At 41.8% G+C, this 12,366-nt stretch overlaps 4 non-coding genes across 4 annotated transcripts; all 4 read right to left on the bottom strand.

The window, feature by feature from the left end:
* Positions 1-1,593: 1,593 nt before the first annotated feature.
* TRNAY-GUA (transfer RNA tyrosine (anticodon GUA)) lies at positions 1,594-1,683 on the bottom strand. Its single transcript is given in 2 exon segments — positions 1,594-1,629; positions 1,647-1,683. It is a non-coding gene; the product is annotated as a tRNA-Tyr (tRNA).
* Positions 1,684-5,795: 4,112 nt separating this feature from the next.
* Positions 5,796-5,867, bottom strand: TRNAG-UCC (transfer RNA glycine (anticodon UCC)). Its single transcript has one exon. It is a non-coding gene; the product is annotated as a tRNA-Gly (tRNA).
* Positions 5,868-7,723: 1,856 nt separating this feature from the next.
* On the bottom strand, positions 7,724-7,795 carry TRNAQ-CUG (transfer RNA glutamine (anticodon CUG)). The gene has a single exon. It is a non-coding gene; the product is annotated as a tRNA-Gln (tRNA).
* Positions 7,796-8,026: 231 nt separating this feature from the next.
* Positions 8,027-8,098, bottom strand: TRNAQ-UUG (transfer RNA glutamine (anticodon UUG)). The gene has a single exon. It is a non-coding gene; the product is annotated as a tRNA-Gln (tRNA).
* Positions 8,099-12,366: the final 4,268 nt, after the last annotated feature.

Raw genomic sequence — 12,366 nt, forward strand, 5'->3', positions numbered from 1 at the left:
GACCGCTGATAAAGTCCCGCCCCCTGGGACGTAACGCGTACGGAACCACGTGACCTACGTGACGTCACCCACATCCTCCGTTTATCCTCCTGGAATATTATTGATGTCTGCTTTATCTCCTTAGCACTGAGGTACAGTGCTTGACTTGTAAGTGCAATATTTTTTTTAATAAATGCTTTTTTTACCTATCCAACGGAGAGCACTATATTGTACCATTATCATTCTATGTACGAACAAATCGGAGTCTATGGTCAGGACATTTCATGCCATTAGTATACACCTGTCTCCAGCAATCCTGCCATCCGGTGGACCAGCATACATACCCTTGTGAAGGGACTGCTTGACTGATACACTCAGGGGTCCACACATTGAGGTGAGTGGTTAGGATTCACTCATAGGTGTGCACAGCCTATTGCATTAGGGTGTGCACCCCAAAGCTCAAACACATATGCATGTGTATATAGCATATACTGCCAGTGTCAGTAGAAAAGTGGACAATGTCAATGGGGCAGAGTTTGGTGTCAGTGGGGCAGTGGACGGTGTCAGTAGCTTTTTATTTTAATTTTTTTGTGATTATTTTTACAATTTTATTATTTTTTTTACAATTTTATTATTTTTTTTACAATTTTTTAAATTTTTTTTATTATTTACAATTTTCGTTTTTTAATTTGTTTTTTAAAAATGTTTTTAAGGGCTCCATTAGGGGGCTTTGGTGAAATATCGCAGGTCTAAACAAATGGCATCTGCAGCACACAAGGTGATTAGGATGTGCCCAGGCACACCTGGCACACCATGTGCGCACACCTATGGGCCTGATTACCTTGTCTGTCATCCATAGGACCACCATTTATGGACACTTAATGGTGCTTTTTTACATCACTGACTTTATCATTATTTCTTGATTTATTTGTTTTGTTTGTCTGTTTATGCACTGCACTGCTTTTATTATATATTTATTATATTTTCTAATGACTTTATATTTTAATATAACAAAGAATGACAAATTTAGTACATACAAGGATGGTGGTACAATATTCAAATAGCAATAAAGCTAAACATATTGATTTATGAACAGGATGAGTACATAACAATGTAAAAATGTAACGAGTATTGTGTAACGAATAAACCAAAAACGTATTACATCGAAAGCATTAGAAAATTCCATCAGAAGGAAAAAAGTAAGCTAGTGACTATTAATTCATTTTGCATGAGCAGTAATAAGGATATCAATCTAATAGGTATATATTAGAAACAGAAGAGATAATGTGTTTATTAATACCACACAATATTAAAAGAAAAGTAGAAAACAAAAAATAGGAGTGGATAGAGAGAAGAGGGTAGAAAAAATGGGGAAAGGAATTGAGGTGGGGGGTGAAGTGGTGATGTGATCCCAAATGAATAGAAAGTCTAGTCAATGCAAATAGAGTAAAATTATCAAACAAAAAAATGTTTATCAAAATGTTTATCAAAAAATAACACCCCCCAGTGGTGATTAAATACCACCAAAGAAATAGGAAGGAGGCACTTCCGATTTCTTTGGTGGTTAACAAGTGAACATGGATAAAAGTTTACTGGTTTCTATTTAAAAAATTGTCCTTCGAGCCGGAATTGAACCAGTGACCTAAGGATTCCTGTGTGTTTTTCCTCTACAGTCCTCCGCTCTACCAACTGAGCTATCGAAGGTGCTGATTTACCTGCAGGTGTCACTGCTTACATACTATAGCTAATAAAGTGTATTGTTGGATGAGAAGGATAACTTAACTCCTTCATGACTAAACTTATTTCTGACATTTGGTGTTTACAAGTTAAAATCTGTATTTTTTTGCTAGAAAATTACTTAGAACCCCCAAATCTTATATATATTTTTTTTAGCAGAGAATCTAGTATAAAATGGCGAATGTTGCAATATTTTATGTCACACGGTATTTGTGCAGCGGTGTTTTAAATGCAACTTTTTGGGAAAAAGACACTTTCATGAATTTTTAATAAAATGAAACAGTATAGTTATAGTTTTTTTTTATATACTGTGAAAGATGATGTTACGCTGTGTAAATAGATGCCAAACATGTCACGCTTTATAATTGCACGCACTCGTGGAATGGCGACAAACTACGGTACCTAAAAATCTCCATAGGACTTTAAAAATGTTTTACAGTTACCAGGTTAGAGTTACAGAGAAGGTATAGTACTAGAATTATTTCTCTCGCTCTGACAATAGCAGCGATACCTCAAATGTGTGATTTGAACACCGTTTACATATGTGGGTGAAAATTCCATATGAGTTTTCTTTGCTGCATGAGCTTGCGGGGATGGGGCGCTTTAAAAAAAAAAATTCTTATTTATTTTATTTCATTTTATATAATTAACCACTTAAGGTAATTATACGTCGGCACAATGGCACAGACAGGCACAAGCACGTACCCGTACGTGCCTGCCTTCCAGCGGGTGGGGGGTCCGATCGGACCCCCTCCTGCTGGCTGCGGCGGTCCGTTTTGCTTCAGGAGCGATCCGGGATGAGGGGATGGCCGTTGGTTTCTGGCCATCCCCTCTCGATCGCTCCTGGCGAATGAGAAGCTTCCCCTGCCTGTGTAGTGTAAACACAGGCAGGGAGGAAGTGATGTCACTCTCCTCGAAGCGGTCTTTTTGACCGGAAGGCAAGGAGAGAAGACATCCTCGTAAGTGCACAACACTACAGTGACATGTAGGTACACATAGGCACACTTTAACCCCCAGTCACCCCCTGATCACCCCCCCCCGATCAAAACCCCACCCCCCCTCCCAGTCACAGTGTCACTGATTGCAGTGATCATTTATTTACTGATCACTGCATTTAGTGTCAGTTGTAACTGTAAAAAGTGTCAGGGCAGTTAGTGTTAGGTCCAGGGTAGCCCCCTACCCCCAATAAAGGTTTAACCCCTTGATTGCCCCCCAGGTAACCCTTTCACCCCATTTTGCCAGTGTCACTAAACGATCGTTTTTCTGATCGCTGCATTAGTGTCACTGGTGCCGCTAGGTAGCTAGTTATTTTTTTGGTTTTTATAGTGTTAGGTACCCCCATATACAACCTAATAAAGGTTTTAACCCCCTGATTGCCCCTAGAGTTAACCCTTTCACCAGCGATCACTGTATAAGTGTCACTGGTGACACTGGTTAGCCAGTAATTTATTTAGTTATTTAGGTTCCCCATCAGGTTTTTATATAGCGTCAGGGACCCCATATACTACCTAATAAAAGTTTTAACCCCCTGATTGCCCCCAGGTAACCCTTTCACCCCCTTTTGCCAGTGTCCCTAAGCGATCATTTTTCTGATCGCTGCATTAGTGTCACTGGTGCCGCTAGGTAGCTAGTTATTTTTTAGGTTCACTGCCAGGTTTTTATAGCATTAAGTACCCCCATATACTACCTAATAAAGGTTTTAACCCCCTGATTGCCCCTAGAGTTAACCCTTTCACCAGCGATCACGTATAAGTGTCACTGGTGACGCTGGTTAGCCAGTTAGTTATTTAGGTTCCCCGTCAGGTTTTTATAGCGTCAGGGACCCCCATATACTACCTAATAAAGGTTTTAACCCCCTGATTGCCCCTAGGTAACCCTTTCACCAGTGATCACCGTATAAGTGTTACGGGTGACACTGGTTAATTAGTTTGCTTTTTATAGCATCAGGGCACCCACCATTTATTACCCAATAAAGGTTTAACCCCCTGACCAGGCAGCGCTAGGTTAGTGCCAGTACCGCTAACACCCACGCGTAAAGCATACACCTCCCGTAGTGGTATAGTATCTGAACAGATCAATATCCGATCTGATCAGATCTATACTAGCGTCCCCAGCAGTTTAAGGTTCGAAAAAAACACATTGTTAGCCCAGATACCTGCTAACACCTGCGTTTTGCCCCTCCGCCCAGCCCACCCAAGTGCAGTATCGATCGATCACTGTCACTTACAAAACACAACACACATAACTGCAGCGTTCGCAGAGTCAGGCCTGATCCCTGCGATCGCTAACAGTTTTTTTGGTAGCATTTTATATTTAAATCCTGAAGGCGGTGCTTGGTTTTCGAGGTCCCGTACGTGGCTAGGCTCCCAAAAAGTCCCCACATGTGGTATCCCCGTACTCAGGGGAAGCAGTAGAATATATTTTGGGGTATAATTTCACATATGCCCATAGCATGTGTGAGCAATATATCATTTAGTGACAACTTTGTGCAAAAAAAAAAATGTGTAATATTCCCGCAACTTGTGACTCAACATGCCTCTCAGTAAATAGCTTGGGGTGTCTACTTTCCAAAATGGGGTCATTTGTTATTTTGGCATTTTATGGCCTTCGAAACTGTGATAGGTAGTGAGGAGTGAAATCAAAAATTTGCACCCTTAGAAATCCTGAAGGTGGTGATTGGTTTTCAGGGTGCCGTACGCGGCTAGACTCCCAAAAAGTCCCACACATGTGGTATCCCCGTACTCAGGAGAAGCAGCCGAATATATTTTGGGGTGCAATTCCACATATAACTATGGCATGTGTGAGCAATATATCATTTAGTGACAACTTTTTGTAAACTTTTATTTTGTCATTATTCAATCACTTGGGACAAAAAAAAATAATCAATGGGCTCAACATGCCCCTCAGCAATTTCCTTGGGGTGTCTACTTTCCAAAATGGGGTCATTTGGGGGGGTTTGTACTGCCCTGACATTTTAGCACCTCAGGAAATGAGATAGGCAGTCATAAATTAAAAGCTGTGTAAATTCCAGAAAATGTACTCTAGTTTGTAGACGCTATAACTTTTGCGTAAACCAATAAATATACGCTTATTGACATTTTTTTTACTAAAGACATGTGGCTGAATACATTTTGGCCTAAATGTATGACTAAAATTTAGTTTATTTGATTTTTCTTATAACAAAAAGTAGAAAATGTCGTTTTTTTTTTCAAAATTTTCAGTTTTTTTCCATTTATATCTTAAAAAATAAAAATCACAGAGGCAATCAAATACCATCAAAAGAAAGCTCTATTTGTGGGAAGAAAAGGTTGCAAATTTAGTTTGGGTACAACATTGCATAACCGCGCAATTACCAGTTAAAACAGTGCAGTGCCAAATTGTAAAAAGACCTCTGGTCCTTAGGCTGACAATTGGTCCTGGGCTTAAGTGGTTATATTGTGTTTTCAAAAATATATATATTTTGATCACTTTAATTGCTGTCACAAGGAATGTAAACATCCCTTGTGACAGTAATAGATGGTGACAGGTATTCTTTATGGAGGGATCAGGGGTCTAAAAGACCTCCAATCCCTCCTTTGCACTTAAGCATTCAGATCACTGAAAACTGCGAATTTGAATACTTTATTTTTTTTAAAACCGGCGCCATTGGCAGCTGAGTAAACCGGAAGTGTCACTGTGATGTTGCTTCCGTGTTTACATTCAGGAGCCTGGAATGAAGCAGTTTGCGGCTTCATTCCAGTCTGTCTCTAGGCGCCGGAGGTGATGCATCGCAGATCGTGACTCCCGGTTGGACAGGAGGCCCAGTGAGAGCGGCGGGAAGGAGGGTGGGTGTCCCCTCCTGCTCCTCCGGTATAACAGCCGAGTGGCTTTTAGCCACATCGGTTGTTATACCTGGAAAGCCGATCGCTGGCTCTAAAAAATGGTACCAGGATGATGCCTGCAGCTGTGGGCATCATCCTGGTATAATCCCCAAAAGCCAAGTACGCACAACTCTGTATGTTCAGAGGGAATTGATTAAATAGATTTAATCATTTGAAAATGAATTATTAAACGTTATCAATAAAGGAAAAAGCATATGTTGCGTTGGCCAGGAATCGAACCCGGGTCAACTGCTTGGAAGGCAGCTATGCTCACCACTATACCACCAACGCTATGTAGAGAGCATGCTACATATACCTGAATGTGATTGATTTAGTACATATAACTTATTGTGATTGATGATGATTGAGATGAATGATCGTGATTATGTCTATATTAGACATGTGCACACTGAAATATTTTGTTTCAGAATTACATTTTTGTCCGAAAAATACATTTATTTAGTTTCTCCTGAAATTCGTTTTTATTTATTTTGTTTCTCTAAAAAATACATTCGTCCAAAAATCCGAAATAATTAAGGTTGAATCTGTCATTGAAGGCTTATGGTGTCTGTTGAATGTTCTAAGAAGATAACGAAAATACCCGAAATTCAGACGAAAACGAATGCACATGTCTAGTCTATATTGCCTCCATCCAGTTTTCCTTAATTCCAAGGCATTTCTCCTTTTCAAGATACGTATAATCAGCCTATGCAGAAGCATGGAAGGGAGTTCAGACTAGTGTTTTATGCTGTGCAGCATGATCTGGATTGCAAACATAAGTAACACAGCCTCTAGGTCACTATCTTCTATCACCCAAAACACCCTCTCTGCTCCTTTTCAAAATGTTTTCCTCTATTTTATATAGAAGGATAGTGCAGTGATCAGTTCACACTGTCCAAATGTAAGCTTCATGCATTTATAAAATTAAGACCATCAGAGGCGTAACTAGAATCTTCAGGGCCCCGGTGCAAGAAACCATGAAGGGCCTCCACCAGGGGCAATGCTAGGTCTACAAAAGATCTCAGGCTAGAGCCCATAGCAGCAAAGTAAAGAAAGTCATACACATGTATATAATATACATGTTTGTGTTTGTGTGTGTGTGTGTATATAATCTTTACATAACTGGGTGTGGATCCCCCACTTACATCAGAGTCCCCAGAGCCCCCTCATTACATCAGGGTCCCCAGGGAGCCTCCCTACTACTAGTTCACTATCTTCTATCACCCAAAACACCCTCTCTGCTCCTTTTAAAAATGATTTCCTCTATTTTATATAGAAGGATAGTGCAGTGATCAGTTCACACTCTCCAAGTATAAGATTCATGCATTTCTAAAATGAAGACCATATTTTCCCAACTACTCCACCTGAAGTTGTCAGATGTAGAGTTTTTTTTATTACATTTCATGCTCAATTTAGTACATGTCTTGGTTTTTCTTTTTTTCTTTGTTTCTTCTTTTGGCTTTCACATCAATAAACTGCTGTCTTTAAGCAGAACTTCACTCTCTCAAGCAACATTGACTATTTTTAATCTTTACACTGCTAGCATTGACAAATAGATAATAAAGTATATTGTATTTATTTGCTTAGAACTTTTTTTTTTACATTTCTTTAGTTACTTGCTGGTTTTAATTCCTAGGCAAATGATATCACACATCCCAAGAGTCTTCAGGAGGAGAGGATGGGTTTTCTCAGCTAAGCACATCCTTCTGCTTGCGTGGCTGAGCTAAGGGCAGATGGATTCCAGGAAGTAAACATTACATGAACCATCTGCCCTTATATAAGATGGCCAGAACCAGAAATTCTAGGGCAGTGATGGCAAACCTTGGCACCCCAGATGTTTTGGAACTGCATTTCCCATGATGCTCATGCACTCTGCAGTGTAGTTGAGCATCATGGGAAATGTAGTTCCAAAACATCTGGGGTGCCAAGGTTCACCATCTTTGTTCTAGGGGGTGTTTTTCAAAGTGATTTCCCAGCAAAATAAAGCATGGAGACATGGATGGATGGATGAGGGAGTTTGCTTTAAATATTAAAAATATTTACATTACTGAATATTCCAGAATATTCAGATACAGTGTTGTTCCATTTTAGTAATATGCGCAAAGCTTTCAGTGCAAAAATACAAACATGAGAGTTCAGGTAAAGGAAGGTCCCACCGAGATTTGAACTCGGATCGCTGGATTCAGAGTCCAGAGTGCTAACCATTACACCATGGAACCTCTTACCATCATCTGTTCTGGAGGGCTGTAGACACTTCTATGAGCTTGCAGTTGGAATGTAAGTAACAACATTAACATTGTTCTAGCAGATTTTTAGAACAGTGTGAGTTTCCTTTAACCACCTCTGCACTTACATAGCAATCAGAGGAGTTTTGCTTTTTCTTTGGTTTTTACAACATAAAACTGCTGTCTTTAGTAGTATAAAAGCTTTAACCTAAAAATGTAAACAACAGGTTCCACCGAGATTTGAACTCGGATCGCTGGATTCAAAGTCCAGAGTGCTAACCATTACACCATGGAACCCTTAAGCATTTGTTGATTTTTCAAATGATTTTTCAAATGATTTTTCAAATGATTTTTCAAATGATTTTTCAAATGATTTTTCAAATGATTTTGCCATGGTACAATATTTTTTCCACATGTGGTAAAATGTTCATTTGTTTCTTAGAAAAGGAGGAAGCAACAGCAACAAAAACTGTTCTGAACAGCCTTTGGGTGACACCACTACTCCAGGTTTTTACTTACTGTTGTTGGGTGCTCTCTCTTCTCCCTTGCAGCCACTTTTGATTGACACAGGGGATCATATGACTGGACCAGAGCAGGCAATTTATATGCATAGTGTTATGTCTCAAGGATAACTTTCTCTCTCCTGAGGTTCAGAAAAGAGAATTACCTTGTCATTTAATTTGTATATTGTGTTGTCGCATTATTAAGCTATAAATTATGTTTGTTCTAGGTTAGCTGTTACGCTTGCACTACCTACTGGCCAAACATTATTATAGTGTATAAGTGATATTATCCAGCCACTTGGCAAGTGATGTAAAAATCGTCATATGCTCTTTAGTCAGGAAGTGAAACAGCCACAGGGATAAACATGTTCAATCTCATGGCAGCAGCATAGATGCTATCTCTCCCCATCCATGGCATCGGAGATAAGCAATATTCATTTTCCTCCTCTACAGGCTATCAGGGAAAGGAGTTAGTCATTTTAGTTATTATTTTATATGATGTTTACTATTGTATGGTAATGTTATCTTATTCTTGTTGTTTTCAGTTTTCCTGCATATCACATGTGTCATCCACGTGTATATTAAAATCTGCAACACTCCAATAAAAGACACAGACAAGAAACATCAATCAAATCAATTATTGTGTGCTCAGAAAAAGGTTATCTACCTGGATAGCTACCCATAGACTCCGGGAGTACTGGGGGTGAGGCCAGGACAGTAAAATTCCGTCCAGGAAAACTACGGATAGTGCAGAAGGGGAAGAGGTTTGGCCACAGGGAAGAGCTACAGTCTGCAATCGACTATACAGCCACTTTCATACAGCAGAGCAACATACAGAGACTGCAGCCCTATACACTTACTGCTCCCACAGGCCACTACTCAGTCAAGCAGCCATGTCATGCAGTAACACATCCTCACTCAAAACCAGATCACGAGTTTATGGTTCCAGTAAGCTGGTGACAGCCAGTGTTGCAGCTGTCATTGCCCGTGGGAAAGCGGCAAAGACGCGAGCTACCTTTGCCGAACAAGAAATGCAGTTGAAATTAGAAAAGGCCACACTAGAAGCCAAGCAAGCGCAAGATAAGGTCGCAATAGAAGCCTCTATAAAGTTTGAACAAACAAGTTTAGACATCGCACTGGAGAAGCACACTATAGAAAAGGAAGCTGCAATTGCCATAGATGAAGCCGAATCCCTCGCAACGCACTTCAGAGTACTTGCACCAGCACTTCAAATCAACCTACGATACCTCTTCTCTACAGGGAATAGACGATGTCCTAGGAGAAACAAACCAAGTACTGCAGGTAACAGAGCATGAGAGCAACCAAATTCCTCGGAGCTGCAAGCAACATAACTCCTGCCAGCACATTACAGATTATGCCTATGTCTCTACACGCCACGACCCTCAACCTCCAAACCAGCATCAGAATAACTCTTCTACTACACAATGATACGAGACGAGAAGCGGAAACTTCTGACAGGTATGGTCCATAGACCAAAGAGATCTGTGGAAAAATTCCCTGACAACCTTGTCTAACTTACAGGTCCCTTAACCATATGCTCCTGTACGTCTACAGAAATCCAAGAACAAAGACTTTGTGTTTTCTGCGATGCTTCTGTCAAAGAAATCACTGCGGTAGCTTACCTCAAGACCAAGGACATGAAAGGACAGTGCCATATAGGTTTTGTCATGGGAAAAGCAAAGCTTGCTCCACTCTCAGAACACACAATACCTAGGCTAGAACTTTTTGCCGCAGTGTTAGCTGTGGAGTTAGCCGACATGATCACTAGAGAGATGAACCTAGAAATCAAAGACACTGAGTTCTACACTGACAGTAAAGTAGTCCTGGGTAGTGATGGACGAACGTTTCGCCCGGCGGTCGTTTCGCGGCGAATTTCCGACATTCGCGGTCCGCACGTTCGAACGCCTTTTTCCGTCGTTCGCCGCGGCGGACTTACGTGTTTAATGTATACAAGAACTTTAACCTTTGGTGACACGTTTATCATGTGATACAGGACAGCCAATTGAGACATGACAGCACATGGACACTTGGACATTCCCCCTAACCTATAAATACACCCGATCCGGTGGCCATTTTACATTCTTTCTTCTGTTACGATAGGGACAGGTTCCTGTGTGGAGTAGGGAGAGATAAACCACTAGCTATTTGGTACACAAAAGTTCTTTTCAGGACTGGTATAGGTGTTAGGTGTTGATAGGTTTGCTGTGCTGCTGATTCTTGCAGCAGCCTGAGTGTCTTTTGTTAGTTTAGAGAAAGGGAAAGGACGGTGTATGCTACAGGGACAGCCAGATTAGTCTTTCATCATCATCATCATCATCATCATCATTAGCTGTTACTATCAAGGTCCACAAAAGAGCTGTTCCAGTAACCACTAATCGTTCTCTTTTTTTGCCAATTTGTATAGGGACAGGAAGGAAGCAGTGTTGTCAGGCAGTGAGGGTAATTTTAAAGACTTGCTGTTATTATTAGTTCCACAAAGGTTCTTTTCAGGACTGGTATCAGTGGTACAGTAATAGGCTTGTACATGTATAATATTCTTTCTTCCAAATATAGAAAGGATATTATACTTGACTGCTGCCCTTCTGCTGCAGTCTGCTAAACATTCACAACTCACTTGTTCCACAAAAGTTCTTATAAGGACTGGTAACTTGGTATAGGGTGCTACGGTACATAGGCTTGAGTGCGGTACAGTCTGCTGTTCTGTAAGGACCGCTATCGGTCCACAATAGATAGGGTTGACGTGCACCACTGCTGACCGCTGCCCTATACTGCAGCAGTCCTTCAGCGGTATAGGGACTGACGTACAGTCTGCTAATCACTAACACACAACCTGCTTGTTCCACAAAAGTTCTTATAAGGACTGGTAACTTGGTATAGGGTGCTACGGTACATAGGCTTGAGTGCGGTACAGTCTGCTGTTCTGTAAGGACCGCTATCGGTCCACAATAGATAGGGTTGACGTGCACCACTGCTGACCGCTGCCCTATACTGCAGCAGTCCTTCAGCGGTATAGGGACTGACGTACAGTCTGCTAAACACTAATACACAACCTGCTTGGTCCACAAAAGTTCTTATAAGGACTGGTAACTTGGTATAGGGTGCTACGGTACATAGGCTTGAGTGCGGTACAGTCTGCTGTTCTGTAAGGACCGCTATCGGTCCACAATAGATAGGGTTGACGTGCACCACTGCTGACCGCTGCCCTATACTGCAGCAGTCCTTCAGCGGTATAGGGACTGACGTACAGTCTGCTAAACACTAATACACAACCTGCTTGGTCCACAAAAGTTCTTATAAGGACTGGTAACTTGGTATAGGGTGCTACGGTACATAGGCTTGAGTGCGGTACAGTCTGCTGTTCTGTAAGGACCGCTATAGGTCCACAATAGATAGGGTTGACGTGCACCACTGCTGACCGCTGCCCTATACTGCAGCAGTCCTTCAGCGGTATAGGGACTGACGTACAGTCTGCTCACTTCCTTGACCCAAAAAAGCACACCGTACTATATGCCCCTACCCTCCTCTTTGAAGAGGTTGAGCGGTGTCATATTTCTACTGGGGCTGCTTATGATATCCCTGTGCTGTGCTGACTTCCTCCTGGGGGTTCTTATTATGAAGGGATCACACTATCCCTGTGCTGTGCTGACTTCCTCCTGGGGGTTCTTATTATGAGGGGATCACACCATCCCTGTGCTGTGCTGACTTCCTCCTGGGGCTGCTTACGGTGCTGCTGTCAGTGCTGTATGTCACGGTGCTGCTGTCAGCGCTGTATGTCACGGTGCTGCTGTCAGCGCTGTATGTCACGGTGCTGCTGTCAGCGCTGTATGTCACGGTGCTGCTGTCAGCGCTGTATGTCACGGTGCTGCTGTCAGCGCTGTATGTCACGGTGCTGCTGTCAGCGCTGTATGTCACGGTGCTGCTGTCAGCGCTGTATGTCACGGTGCTGCTGTCAGTGCTCTGTATTACGGTGCTGCTGTCAGATGCCTCTATCACGGTGCATGTGTCATTCCGGTATGTCACGCTGCTGGTGATCATCTCCTG

This window comes from Lithobates pipiens, unplaced genomic scaffold, assembly GCF_037356315.1.
Source record: "Lithobates pipiens isolate NorthernLeopardFrog02 unplaced genomic scaffold, aLitPip1_a1.2 Scaffold_18, whole genome shotgun sequence".
Lineage (NCBI taxonomy): Eukaryota > Metazoa > Chordata > Amphibia > Anura > Ranidae > Lithobates > Lithobates pipiens.